The following is a 5189-nucleotide window of genomic DNA, read 5'->3' as shown; positions in this document are numbered from 1 at the left end:
GACACTTACAGGTTGATCTAGGGCAGCAAAATCAACTATCGAAAATGTTCTATCTATGGCTGGAATTGCTTGATCAAGGAGCTGTCAGATATTGCAAGGCTTTTAGAAATGGATGGAATCCGAAATTGGGAGTCTTTTAAATACCTCAGGATCCCAATCTTCAAATCTAAACCAAAAGTAGCTCATTGGCTGCCTCTTCTCGATAAGATAAAGAATAGAATCCAAGCTTGGGGTGCCTCTTGGTTGAATAATGCAGGGAAAATTATCCTTATGAAATCGGTCCTTATAAGTATGCCACTATACCAAAACTTTGTTCTCCTTGCCCCCAAAACCTTTCTCAGCAAAATGGACAGTCTGTCGAGAAGATTCCTGTGGGAAGGCGGGAATAACAATGATAGAAGGATTCATTTAGTAAAGTGGGAAACTCTCAAGAGACCATTTCTGGAAGGAGGCCTCCATCTGCGTAACTTGGCTGCTAAAAATCTAGCTTTGGGATCCAAGATCCTTTGGAATTTAGTCTCTGGAAACTCTAGCTGGAGTAAAAGAGTCATATGGAAGAAATACTTCCAAGGGAAACGCTTGAGATGTTTGGATAAGCCTCCAAGATCTTCAAAAGGCTCACCGATCTTCAATCTTTGCAGTTCTGCTAGGGAGAAATTCATTCAATATCTTTATTGGATCCCTGGTAATGGGAGAAAAATCAAAATCTAGGAAGACTCGATTCTGGGTGACCAACCATTGAACCAAGTGGAAGGTCTTGCAAATATCAAAGGTTGGCTTCAGTCCTGCAATCTGCATACTCTGTGGGATATTTCGAACTGGAAGGAAGCTCCTGATAGAACCTGGGACTGTTGGAATCTGGGGGAGGTCCCCCCTATGCTGCAGGGGGAAGCTTCTTTACTATTAGATCTGCTTCAAGGCAAATCTCCATCAAAGGCCACTTCTAAAGACAAAAGAGGCTGGGGCTCACTCTCCGGATCTTACACTGCTGCCGAAGGTTATAAAAGAATTATGGCTATCCCTTATGCTCCTCCTAATCCAGATCAATGGAAATTTATATGGGATTACCCCTCTCTCCCCAAAATTGACTTCTTATGTTGGACTGTTGCACACCAAAGCATTCTTACCAGAGATAATTTGCGTAGACGAGGGATGGAAGGGCCTTCCAGATGTTCCCTTTGCTTGTCGGATGAAGAAACTGTCAATCATCTGCTGCTGCTATGTCCCTTTGCTCAAGTAGTCTGGAGGGGAGTTCTGATGTTAGGCCCAGCTAACCTTGATCTCCCATATAACATTTCCTCTCTGTTTCGAAATTGGGCCAGTTTATCTCCCTTCTGCCTTACAAAAAAAAGCCTTCTTAAAACAAGTTGGATGTGGATCCCTAAATTCATCTGCTGGAAGCTGTGGTTGGAAAGGAATAATAGAATTTTCCGAGGAGAAAGCTGCACTCCTATAAGAGTTATTTCTAAAATCAAAGCTTTACTGGGTGAGGCGTTGGAAGCCAATACTTCCCCAAGGAATGAAACGAATCTGGTCAAAGAGGAGGAGCAATGGCTAAAATGTCTGGTTCCAAACCTGAAGGAAAGGTCCATCCCCCCTGCTTTCGCCCATGCCAACTGGGAGATTAGGCTGGAGGAACTGGAGTTTATTAAGTGGAGATCGGCTCTGGATGATCACTGTTTATTCTTCGACGGGGCCTCTAAAGGAAACCCTGGGATTGCTGGCAGTGGTGGGGTTCTTCTGCGTCCTGGTGGTTCTTTGGATTTGCGGTTTCATTGGGGTCTGGGAATTGAAACCAACAACAGAGCGGAGGCTCTAGCATTGTGGCAGGGGCTGAAGCTGGCGATTAACAGGAATATCCTCTCTCTCTCTGTCTTTGGAGATTCGAGACTCATCATCCAATCGTTGATCCATTCTACGACCTCCCATCAGGTTCATTTAGCCTCTATCATCAAAAAAATCCGGCTGTTATTGCCCAAATTCAGTAAGATCTCCTTCTTCCACATCTTAAGGAATCTTAATTCTCAAGCTGATATGGAGGCCAACCTAGGCTCCCTCTGCAATCGGAGATCTTTGGTGGTCAACTCGATTGAATCCTCCTGCTCCATTCCTTAATGGCTCTGCTGGCCGGACTTCCTTTCCTAACTGTTCTTTGGGCTATCTTTCTTCTCCTCAAAACCCTGATCTACGGGATTTCAACCCTCTGTAAATTCAATCTTCTCAAAATGGCGGTCTCAGGCCTGCGCTCATTCTTTGTTTGTCTTCCTATCATGGACCTTTGTTTCCAATCGACGACCTGCTTCTCAAAAGCCCACAATGGTCCCTCAAGATGGCATCGCCGATCCAGTTTGACCTTTCCTAGGTTCTCAATGCTGAAGGTTGTTTCACCATTACCAGAGTTTCTCACCCCTGAATGGCTGCGTTCTCTGTGCGAAGTTAATTTTGGTCATGCGATGGAGCTCTTCCACTACAGCAGCAGCCCCACCAAAGCAATCGTGGATAGCCAGAATCTTCCTCCAATCAATAGCATGTAGCACTTCTGTATTGATTGATCAGAAATTGCCCGGGAAGTCCTCTGGTCCCCGCTCGCTGTTCTGTTCTGGTCTTCAATAAATCAACCAGCTCTGAGGGACTACTTGTCAAAGCAGGCGCAATGTTCATCCTCTGACTCTGATCATCTTACTGTCCGGTAATTTTCTGATAGAGTGGCGAACAATTCCATTTCCAAACAGCTTCCTTGAGATTCACTCTCTGTCTTTGCTGTATTGTATGAGCTTGCGGCAGCTTGTTTGCCGCCCATAATAAAAATAACCGTTATTGTCGAAAAAAAAACAATCGATGAAATCTAATAGAAGAATAAGAATTGAATTTGGGTTTTCCCCTTTTTAGGGTTTTGCCTTGGTCTCTGGCCAGTCCTCGTGTCTCTATGTGTAAATGATTTTTATCTTATGTTCTTTTTATTTTCACAACATTGTTTTCGATATTGTTCTTTCTACATAATTGCAAATCAATTAATAATGTTATATTATTGTGGGGTGAATTCTATGTATAAATAATGTAATGTAATTATCAAAGAAAAGAACAATATAACCCTAAGATAAAATTAAAATGGTATTAGAGTTGGGTTGAAGAAAACTCATGGATATCACCCTTATGAAGACATTGTTGACGGTAGCAAGTGAATATGGAAATGACCTAAAAGAATGCTAGTGTTTGGAGGAAACCCTGGGCAATCTTGTCCTATCAAGGGAAATTAGGGTTTGGTGGTTAAGGTTTGTAAGAAACCTGTGAATCATGTTTAAAAGAATGACCTAGATATGATGAAGACTTTAATTTTTGAAACCCTAACTTGATCAGTGAGAAGTTGTTCTAGTGTATGTGTTAGATCCAGTGTAACCCTAGATGAATTGAAGATAATGTGTTTGAGCCTGGATGTTGATAAATTTGATTGATGATGCCAAGTTGAGGCATCTCCTCTCTTGATGACAGATATATGGAATTTTTTTGAAGGCAATATTGATATGCAGATAACGGAATATAGTGACTCTTGAAGTTTTAATTAAGAGGGAGTAGATCACTTCCTTTAATCCTCATGAAAGATAAGTACCTTCCATATTTATGTTATGGTACTGCTCTTATTTAGATTTATTTCTTTTGATTGTTACCATTTCTTCCTGCATAAATATCTGAGTATTTGAGTATTTTTTAACCTCCTGATGAAGATGTGATTATTTGATCCTTCTTAAGGATCATTTGGATGCTATATGGTGCATGAACAGGTTGAAATCTGGTACAAGAAAAAGGAAGCAAGAGCAATATGCAAGTTCTATTATTGCCTACAACAAAGCATATATGTTATCCAAATGCTACAATTTGATAAATTTATCTAAATATTTTGAGGTACGTATAGTATATTGTTTCAGTTTAGTTGTAACATTGAATGGCAAGTTAATCCCCGAGGTATGACAAAATATCTCCTTGAGCACCTATGAAATTATCTCTATTACATGTAATATATTGGTGGACAATATAGTAACAGTTAATATGATTTAAATTTCCTTGGTATTTGGCAAGTATCTCACATTTGAATAAGTTAAATAATACCTTTCATGTGATCATGATGAATTTTTTGATTCCATAAAGCAGGCTAGAAACATTGACTTGATATGTGGTAACTTGATATTGTTGTCAATAAGTATGGTAACCTTGTTGGAATTAATGTGGTTGAAAAATTTATTTACTAACTATCTTCTTGTTGATCTTGATAAGGTCATGATAAGCTATGATTTCCTAACAAATTTGACAATGTGACAAATGGATACCCTGACTTGATGATGTTAGGGCTTTGATGAAATATTTGTAATAAAGAAGTGATGAAGTGAATTAACCTTTGATGGATGTTTAATCACATGTTCATATGTGACAATAAAGCAATTGATGATGACTTTTCATGACCATGATGTACATATGTATGAGAATCTAATATAATTGAAATCCATGATCAGACAGTTTTGTTGATGCATGACAGTAATACGAGAGATAGGTTGATGTCATGAGTTTCCCATTCAAAGGGAGAGACCCTTGATGAGATCTCAACACCTTTGGTTTATTTGCAGTGGATGATTGGAAGTTCCATGAAATCAGAATGAAACAAATCTTATTTTAATGAACATTTGATATTTTTAAAGATAAGTCTTTGCATATTAATTTTTTTATGAGCTAACAGTTCTTTGTTGAAAAGATTGGTTTACCCCATGCAACACCAAGATCCACCTCTCGTATAGAACCATTTTTATGGCATTGATGATTATTGTTATTGGATTTGATGGATCCTTGTATGCACTTTGAGTTAGACATATTATAACCATATATAAATGGAACAGAGATGTCTTCATGGAATAAGAAAATATTGTTATATGAGAAAAGCTTAATCTTGTGATTGCTGCCTCCATATAAGAGAGGGAGAAAATATGAATATGGTATTCCTTTTTTTATGTTATATATTTGTTCTAACATTTGATGTCGTATGTAAACAGGAAAATAGAGAATTGGTGCTCTTGGTAATGTATGAGGCAATACAATTGAAATATTTAGTAAGTTGTTTGAGTTGATACCAGATATGATCTCCTTGATATGTTTTTAATCTTCAAAGAGCAACATGAATTGATGGATATGACCATCCTAGGAAA

Source organism: Pinus tabuliformis, chromosome 2_2 (assembly GCF_031772625.1).
Source record: "Pinus tabuliformis cultivar Carrire ecotype Pingquan chromosome 2_2, CPIR1, whole genome shotgun sequence".
Lineage (NCBI taxonomy): Eukaryota > Viridiplantae > Streptophyta > Pinopsida > Pinales > Pinaceae > Pinus > Pinus tabuliformis.
The sequence above is the reverse complement of the archived record's forward strand: the minus strand, read 5'-3'. Positions refer to the sequence as shown.